Source organism: Pteropus alecto, unplaced genomic scaffold (genome assembly GCF_000325575.1).
Source record: "Pteropus alecto unplaced genomic scaffold, ASM32557v1 scaffold42, whole genome shotgun sequence".
Taxonomy (NCBI): domain Eukaryota; kingdom Metazoa; phylum Chordata; class Mammalia; order Chiroptera; family Pteropodidae; genus Pteropus; species Pteropus alecto.
Genome location: NW_006434825.1, coordinates 16,393,107 through 16,403,576, shown reverse-complemented (window position 1 = coordinate 16,403,576; position 10,470 = coordinate 16,393,107).

Genomic DNA, 10,470 nt, shown 5'->3' with positions numbered 1-10,470 from the left:
ACACACACACACACACACACACACACACACACACACACACACACACACAATCCTCGGCTCCACTTCTAGAGATTCCGATCCGATCCTGCTGGTCCAAGGTGCTGTATTTTTCAACAAGTGTACCAGGTGATCAGGAAAGTTTAAGAAATTATAAATTTCTGGCACTAGAAAAGTGTGCCATTTGACCTGTCCTTCCTTCTCCCCCCACCTCCTGCCTCCCTACCCTCACCAACCTCTTCTCCTCTCTGCGCATCCCCAAATGTCAATAAATCCCTAGCACTAGAAAGCGTGCCTTTGGCTTACCCACCTATTCGCCCCAAACCGCATCCCCGTGTGTCATGCTTGCATTAATACGCAAAATGGACTTGAAGATTCCGGCTCAAATCTGAGCATCATTCATATCACACCCAAAGGGACAAACATTAAGAAGGAAGCTCACTGTCCTAGCCCAGGTTTTTCCAAGTAAATGGAAACACAGATTCTGCAGCAGACCCGCAAGTTAGAAAAGCACAGGTGGACCGCACGTCTCACCTGCAGAGGAGGAAGACCGGGCTAGACAAGCCTCATCTGCCGTGAGGGGCTGTACAAGCCCGAGGCGGGGAGGCAGAAGCGAGGTCACCCCGGGCGCCCTGGGCTTCAGCGCAGAGCGGCGGGCGCCTGGAAGATCCAGGGCGCTGCAGCCCCGCACGGGTATCACCGACGCCTGGACAACCTCCGCGGGACCCGGCACAGCCGCAGAGAGGCTGAGGGAGATCACGCGGACCCACTCTCGGCCCGGGCCGCTAAGAGTTCTGGCACCAGGACGCGCCTTCTCGGGAGAACCAGGCAGAACCGACGGGAAACGAGGGACAGCCGAGGCCACCCCTGAGCGAGACCAAAGCGGAAAGAAGGGACGCTGGAGGTCTCCGAGCGCCAAGGCCCGCGCGGACCGGGACGCCACAGCTGTCCCGCAGTTGTCTCCTTACCTCATGGGCCCCCAAGGGCTCCGCGCTCAGCAACACCCGGAAGAAGCAGTTCAGCAGCCACAACAGTTGCCCCGGATCCCGGGGTCCCCAAGTAGGGGACAGGGAATGGGAGAGTAAGGGGCGGAGAGCGTAGAGTTCCGGGGAAGCCAGAGACCACGACCTTCCGCGCTTTACGGCCCCCTGAGCAAGGGTACGCCGGCCGTGATCTCATTCGCGCACGCGCGCTCCGTGACGTCAGCGCTGCGACCCCGCCCCCGCACGTGGGGCTTGTTTGGGTCTTAGATTCCTCTTTTGCCTCCGCCAAGGTGAAGGTGATTTAGAGACTTCTCCTCTCAAGGCCTCTAGCACTCGGGCCTCCGGTCCTACTCATTTCTTCAAGTGCAGCCCGGACGTCCAAGGTTGGCGGCAGTTCCGCTGGATTGCGGGGAGCGCTGGGGTTCTCTCTACCCTAGAACCGCATTTCCAGGTCTGTCCCCACGTGGGTCCGCAGCCCAAAGCCACTCTAGACCAGGGCCTTAAAAAACTTCTTGGACTGACAGTCTTTTTGTTTCTTGGAAGTCGTTGGGGTCTTCCTGGGCGAAGCCCTGGCAGAGATGATTAGCTTAACGCTTAGGTCACCTATCTTCCCCCAAAAGAAGAGTGGATAGACTAATGATTCTGAGCTATATTCTTGGGGCAAACTTCCCTGATGCCCAGATGTGGCAATTTCAGGAGAAAAACTGCACAAGAGTTTTTTTTTTTTTTTGATGGGCCGTCTGGCAGTCTGGCTCGTGCCATTTCCAGGTATATGAATTTGGAAGACACCTAGGTGCCTGTATGAAATGGTGGATGAGATAAAGTGATATTTAATGTGTTGATTACATTCTCTTTACATGCAGTAAGTAGTGAACGACCTGTCTAGATTTCTGCCCGCTTCCTCACCTGTCACCATTTTTGGCCTCCACTTTAAAATGTTAATTCCTAAAGCTTCTTTTAGTGTCACGGTTGACTTGTACTTTGCATGCTCTCATAACCCCCAATGCATTACTTTTCAAGAGGATTGAAAGTTTTAGTGTTTGGGGCTTCTCTTTTGCATAAAATATCAGAGTTTTTCCTTTTGAGATTCTAGACTTTTCAGAGCAGAGCTTCCCTTGAAGAATTACACATTTCTCATGGGCCACATTTTCTCATCATTTTTAGATGCAACTATTTTTATCCTTTGCAAACCTTCTGCCTTCTTTTTCTGTCTCTCAAGGACAGAAATTACAGGAGGTGAGGATATTTTTAGCATCGTTTCAAAATCTCTATGCCAGGAATTCCTTTGCACACCAAAGAACTGGAGCTCGGAACACTTCTTTTCTCCACGCCAGGTTCTCATGCCTTACACTCCAGAACGTCACATTCTATGCCAGGAATTCCTTGCACACCAAGAACTGGCACTCAGAGCACCTCCTTTCTCCACACCCGGTTCTCGTGCCTTAAACCCCAGAACGTCACAGGTGGGTGGAGAGAGGAAGAATGAAAAAGAAAGTAATTCCATTTCAGTGTGAGGGTTCCCATCACCCCTCACAGCCTCTACTTCCCCAGAGCAGATGCGTGTGGTGCACAAAGCTGCCACACCTTGTTTCAATGAAGGGTTTTCTAGCAGTACAGTTCACACCTTACTCTCTGGCCAACTATTGGGATGTATCAAAGCACCACTGTAATTACTGTGAAGTACTATAACTCATTATTTGCATTTGTAAATGTGCAGTCCTGTTCAGCCCCTTTCTTCCCTGTGTAGCGTTAGCAGGTGGTCCTGAAGATGTTCAGTGCACTTAGGTAAATGAGACTTTTTGTCAAGAACCCTGAGGGCTTTAGGCACACAAGGTGACCGAGCATTTCTGCCCTCCGTGCACACAGTATTAACACTGTGCGCGGTATTCCTATCAAGCCAGATTTCACTTGAGATTTTCTTTTCATGTTACTTGGTTTGTCAATGAATAAAAAGATTTTAATTACTCTTGCCATTTCTACTTGTGAAATATTCTTCATCTGCAGTAACCCCATATGTGTTTGTCATCACAAAAGATAAACATTGTACATAAAAGTGTTTATTCCTGTGCTACCAAGTGGAAAACAGAATTTGGAAACTGAAGTAGAGTAGATACAGGCATTATGTTACCCTCTATGAAGGGGTAGCCTGGCTAGAGAGAAAAATCCTCTGTTCTTCCATCTGAAGTTATTATTGCTGTCACTGGACCTGACATTCTGCCTTACAATTGACTTCATATTAAGAACCTAGCACTTGATGTATCACCCGTGTACCTGTGAGCCATGTTTATGTGAGAAACAGGCATGTGTGGATTCTTGCTCACACCTGTGGGGACATTTCAGAACATATCTGAAAGAAGCAGCCAGTAGTCTCACTCCAACTTCCATCCACAAATCACAGTGTATTTATGTAGTAAAACATCTGCTGGGGACTCAGTACTGTGCTACATCCCATTGAGCTGTTTCACAGAATCCATGCAAGACAGAGTAATATTACAAATAGCTACTGTGCCAGGCCCTGTGCCAAGTGCCCTAACTGCATTACCTCTTTTAAACCACTGAAACTGTATAATAAAGAGTATCCCTGATTCACCAATGAGGAAAGTGAGGCTTAGAGAAGTATATTCTCAAGTTGCAAATAATAAAAACCAGGACTCACACCTAAGTCTTTAACACATGAAATAGTGAACTAGTCAATCAAGTCCGAAGTAACATGATAGAGACCAGTCGTGGTGCATTACAATCTCCTGGGGATATTTAATCCAAGACCCTCCGAATGAAGTGAAATCAATAAGGCTGAAGGACAGATCAGTACTTCCAAAGAATTTTCCAGGAACTTCTCTTGTATCTAGAAATCACTGGATGCCAACTATTTAGAGTCTGGAGTGGAAATGGTAGTTGTTTAAAACTATGAGGAAGGACTAAGCTCATTCTTAAAGAGTGTCTTTACACAGTGTCTTTACACAGGACAAGGCATCCCATTTAATCTTACACAGCATCCCATTTAATCTTTATAACAATCTTGTGAGGTAAGTTTTCAACAGATGAAGTAGACTCAGTTGACTTTTCCAAGATCACACAGCTAGTGGGAAGATATGGAAATGGAGCTGAGATTATATATCTGAATCCTATGATCTTTGCAGTTTACCATAGAACAGGTGGCCAGAAATGCATCTGATGCTGAGGTGACCCAATGACTGGAGACAGAGAGACTGAAAAGAGCAAACGATGTAAGGAGCTCACTAGCTGTAGTAGAATGGATATTGTTTTCAATTCCTCATTTCATCGGCTACGACCTCTCAGTGCATGAAAGGGCTGACATATATTTCTTGTCCCACTGATGATGGTTGGCTTCAGCCATCTATATGACTTATTTTAAGGTGGCCAGAAGCCATAGTCTACAAGTCTGGAGCTAGGCCTTAAGAGGCATTGTGCATTTTCATCAGCCCTTGCGGACTCTTGCCATTCATCATGGGGAGATCAGGGCGTCATACTCAGGGCACAATATCATGGAGGATAAGAGACACTTAAAAGACTTGAGATCTGCCTGAAGCCAAACTCACTGACCCATATCCTGAAGCGGAGCTTCTTAGCCAAACCACAGTCAGCTACAGGTTCATGCGCATGAGAATAAATGTTTGTTGTAAGGCACTGTGTTTTTGACTGGTTTGTTATGGAGTCTTTTTGCAGCTCAAATAATGGGTCCCTGATAATACAATTATTAAAAGAATGATGAAATCAGGGTATACGTCTCCTCAAGAAATTCTTCACTCACTGCAAACTTTGAAATCAATGGTCTTTATTCTGCTTATCAGCTAACATTTGAGCAGCTACAGGCTAACATGTCAAGAACAATCTCATCATCTTTTCTTCCAAATCTGCTCTTTTTACTTCCAGTTTATGAATGGCCAGGAATCCTGGGAGTCATCTCGTCACTCCACTCGCTTCTCCCCGCACCTCCAGTTCACCCAGCCAGGCAGAATCTGTCTCCTCCATTTCTCTTATCCCTTCTGATCTCTCTTCCCCCACTACCACTGTTGGAGTTCAATGTTAGCATCCTTTGCTTCGATGATAATCTCTTCAATGATTTTCCTGATTCTCAGGTCGCCCTATCCTCACTTTGTATATTTATCTTTCTAAAACACATCAGATCAGTTACTAGCTTAACACCCTCACATGATCCCTTGTTGGGGAGACAGTGTTCACGGTCTTTATCATGGCAGACAGTGGTCTTCATGGTGGGACCGGCAGAGGTGCTCCAGACTGATGGTGCACATTGTGCCTGGTGCTGGGGTCTGAATCCTGGTTCATTTTTCCCTCTGATGCAGCTGTATCTCCAGTCGCACTGATATCTTTGCCGTACCCATCTTTTTCTCACTAAGATGCCCTTCCTGTACAAATTAGTAGTTGATAGGTGGTCATGGGGATGGGGAGCACAGCATGGGGAATGCAGTTAACATTAATATGATGCCTAGGTGGAGGGCCAGGGGAGAGAGGGAGCAATTGGGGGGATCATTTTCTGAACTATATAGATGTCTAACCAATGTACTGTATACTTGAAACTGATTTAAATAGGTTTTTTTAAAAAGATGCCCTTCCTGGCACTTGTCATGCTGAAAAAAAAAAATCTGAATTTAGAATCAAATGACGCCCCATAAGCCCTCCAGTTAGCCTGGCAAACCCCTCAAGAATTTCAAAATCTCAGCCTAAGATCACCACCATCTTCTTGGTGAAACTTTTTCTTCCCCAAGACAGTTGGCATTCCTTTGGTGTCCCCACTGTACCCTTTTCAAGAATGTCTTGTCTATCTCCTCTACCGGTTCTATAAATTCCTCTGAGGAGGACTTGTCTTCTTTGAAACCCCAACACCTAGCATTGTGTCTGGCATTTAATAGATGATGGAATGAATGGGGAAAAGTGAAGAGCAAAAGCTTTGTTTTCCAATCTGTGAAATGAGGCTAATGCTGTAGTGGCCTCAGGTGATCAGATGTGATTCATTTACAGACTTTGACCATATTATCTGACCAGTAGGTGACACTGTGGCATATAGATTGAGGTTTCCTGGGTTCACAAGGCCCCTTGTCATGGAGTGCACTATGTCAGGATTAATTAGAAACCCACCTCAGGATAATAAACTCTCCCCCTAAGAAGAGATTACTCAGCGTGGCCCCTGTGGCCCTGGAAGAACTGAGAAGAGGCTTCTTTGGTGCAACCTTGAAAAGAAGGATGTACCCTTTCCCTCTCACTGTCCTTCCCATGAGAGGCTCTGTGGAGTTAGGGACCCTCAGACACTTGGACCTGAGGCACCATCTGACTCAAGCCCCTCAGAGTCTGAGATGAAAGGGTTTGTTGCTGTCAGTCAAGAGCATGACTTTGGAGCTGACCTGGCCTGGGTCTGAAGACCAGCATTTACGTGTTCAAATATTCTCTGACTCAGAAGGCGACTTAGCTCTCACATCATACACACCCTCATTCCCCACACTTGGCACCTATTTTTTAACTTTTTTAAAAAAATTAAATCATTATTATTTATATTGTTCGACTTCATGAAAATTATTCTCAGCTAGGTCATGTCATGCATAATTAAATTTCCTTTTTCTCATTTTATTTTTAAGGATTTCCAATATACTGCAAAATCGAAAGAATTTTACAGTGAAGACCCAAAAACCTAATGCTAGATTCTATCATTTTACTAAACATCCTTTATTACATCTTTATTCATCTATTCATTCCTATATCCATTCATTAATCTATCTTGGTTTCGGTGCATTTCAAAGTACATTGTAGACATCAGGACACTTAACCTGAAATAAATTTCTTGTAATATCTTTGGTTTTGGTAGCAGTCCACTGCTGGACTCGTAAAATGAGTTGGTTAGAGTTTCCTATGTTTGTTGTTGTTTTTAAACAGCTTCGTGGAACATATTTTAAATGCCATGAAATTCGCCCATGTCTCTGTAGAGCGGAATGATTGTTAGTCAGTTTATATATTTATGCAACCATCATCACAATCCAGATTTAGAACATTTTTATCACCCTAGAAAGTTCTCTCATGAATTTTTGTAGTCAGTCTCTACTCCCATGCCAGCCCCAGACAACACTGATCTGCTTTCTGCCTCTTGAGATTTGCCTTTCTGAAAATTTCCTATAAATGAAATTATACATCATCTTTTGTGTCTGAATTCATTCATTTAGCTAAAGGCCCTTTAAGTTCATCCACGTTGTAGCATGAATCAAGTTTGTTTCTTTCTATGTCAATTATATCTCAATATAGCTGGGGGAAAAGATTTGTTCCTTTTTACTGATGAATGATATTCTATTACATGGATATACCACAGTTTATCAGTTCAACTTTTTGATGGACTTTGGGTTTGTTTCCGGCTTTGGGCTATTCTGAATGATGCTGATCATTTGTGTACAAGTCTTCATGTTCATATGTGTGTCTTTTTCTCTTGGGCTGATAACTAGAAGTGGAATTTCTGGGTTTTACAGCTTAAGAAACTGCCAGCCTGTTTTCCAAAGTGGCTGTACAATTTTACATCATCACCGGCAATCCATGCAGGTTCCAATTTCACCACATCTCACTAAAACTTGATACTGTCAGTTTGGACTCTAGTCCTTCTACTGGAATATGTAATGATATCTCACTGTAGTTTTAATTTAATTTTCATTTCCTCAGTGACTAATGACATTTAGCATCCTTTTCTTGTGCTTATTCTACATTCATATATTTTTATATATTAAAAATCTTTTGCCCATTTAATTGGTTGCTTGCCTTCTCATTATTTAGTTGTATGAGTTCTCTGTATACTCATATAAATCCTTTTTCAGCTATATAATTTATAAATATTTTCTCTCAGTGCGTGGCTTGCCTTTTCATTTTCATAATGGTGTCTTTTGAAAGTCAAAAGTTTTTAATTTTTATAAAATTCATTTATCTTTTTTTTTGTTTTATGAATTGTGCTTTTGACATCATATCTAAGAAATCTTTGCCTAACCCAATGTCACAAAGATTTTCTCCTATGTTTTCTTCCTAGATCTTTTATAATTCTAGCTCTTACATTTAGGTCTATGATCCATTTGAAATGTATTTTGTGTATGGTGTGAAGTAACTATATAAATGCATGCTTTTGCTTGTGGATGTCCAATTGCCCCAGCACCATTTGCTGAAAAGATTATTTTTTTCCTCATCAAATTCTCTTGGCACCTTTGTCAAAAATCAATTAAGTTTAACCATTTATTTCTGGATGTCTACTCCGTTCCCTTGAAATAAATGGTTGTGATTCTCCATACCATATAGTTGTGATTATTATAATTTCATAATGAGTTTTGAAATCGGGTCGTATAAGTTCTCTAATTTTTTCTTTTTTAAACTATTTTTTGGTTATTCTAATTCTTTTGCCTTTCCACATACATTATAGGATCCCCTTCTCACTTTTATTTTTTAAGGCTGTGGGATTTTGATAGGAATTACATTGAATTGGTAGATGAATCTGGGAATAATTGCCATCTTACCAATATTGAGTCTTCCAATCAGTGAATGTGATATGTTTAACCAATTTCATTTTTGTTTATCGTTAGTTTGTAGATATACAATTGCTTTTTGTATACTTATTTTGTATCCTGAGATCTTTGTTCTAGTAGGTTTTTTTAAATATTCCTTAGAGTGTTCTACATACAGGTTATATAATTTGCAAATAAAGACAGTTTTATTCCTTCTTGTCCAATCTGAATGCCTTTGTTTTTCTTGCCTGAATCTACTCATTGCATATTCGACAGCACAGTGCTGAATGGAAGTGGTGTGAGTAGACATTCTTGCCTTGTTTCTTATCTTAGTTCTTCACCATTAGATATATTTGCTGTAGGGTTTTAACCGGGGCCATGTTAGGTTTCAAGGGCTTCCATAACAAGGTTACCACAGACTGGGTGGGTTACACAACAGAATTTTATTTACTTATGGCTCTGGAGGCTAGATAGCCAAGATCAAGGTGTCAACAGGGTTGGTTTCTTCTGAAGGTCTCTATCCTAGGCTTATAAATGGTCTAGGTCTTCACATGGACTTCCCTCTGTGTATATTTGTGTCCTACTCTCCTCATCTTATGAGGGCACCAGACATGTTGGGTTAGGGCCCAACCCAATGATCTTCTTTAACTTTAATTATCTCTTTAAAGACTCTGTCTCCAAAATGCAGTCACATTCTGAGATACTGAGATTAGTACTTCAACATACAAATTTGGAGGGGGATGCAATTCAGCCCAAAACAGGGCCCTTGATCAGGATGAGAAATTTCCTTTCTATTTCTAGTTTGTGAGAATTTTCATAAGGAATAGGATTGGGTTTTATCAAATGCTTTTTCTGTGTCTTTGAGATGATCATGTGGGTTTTGTCCTTTGCTCTTTGAATATAGTACATTACATTAATTGATTTAAATGTTAAATCGACCCTGCATTCCTGGAATAAATGGTAATGGTGTTGAATCCTTTTTATATGTTGCTAGATTAGGTTTTGCAATATTTCATTGAGGATTTTTTTTTTGTCTATATTCATGAGGAATATTGATCTATAGTTTTCTTGGGATATCTTTGGCTTTGGCATCAGGATAATACTGACATTATAAAATGAATTGGGAAATGCTCCTCCTCTTCTGCTTTCTGAAAAAGCTTGCGTATGATTGGTATTATTCCTTTCTTAAATACTGAATAGAATTCACCAGCGAAGACTTTTTCATCTAAGCTTTTCTTTGTGAGAAGATTTTCAACCAGTAATTCAATTCCTTTTATTGTGATAGGCCTATTCAGATTTTCTGTTTCTTCTTGAGTCAGGTTTGGTAATTGGTCTTTCTAGGAATTTGTCCACTGTACTCTCATTGTCTATTTTATTGACATAAGTTGTTCTTAATATCTCCTTACAACCTTTTGATTTGCAGTATCAGTCGTGATGATGTCCCCTCTTTCCTTCCTGATTTGGGTAATTTTGTCTTTTCTTTCTTGTCTAGGTGTTTATTAAAAGAAAATTTTAAATTGTACAACCATAGTTATAGCAACTATACTGATAACAAACAAAAGTTTAAAACAACCCAAACGTCCATCAATAGGAGAATGAAAATATAATGAAATACTTCCAGCAATGAAAAGCAAACAAGAACAACAAAAACAACCTGCTGACATAGGCAGCAACGTACATGAATCTCATAGACATTACGTGAAGCAAAGGAATCTAGACCTAAAAGTGTGCATACTCTATGAGTCTGTTTATATGAAATTCAAAACAAATAAAACCAATATATGCTGATGGAAATCAGAACAGAGGTTGCTTATTGGGGAAATTTGCCTTGCAAGAAAGGGGATATTCATTCTCCAAACCAGCCCCGACCACTTAGCAGGCTCCTATAAAGTCTGGACTCAGGAGGAAATATCATGTAAACCAAGGTACAGTGCCCTGGTTGGGGAGTCCAGCAGAGGCTGTCATCCCTGCTTTACATCACTGGACACTGA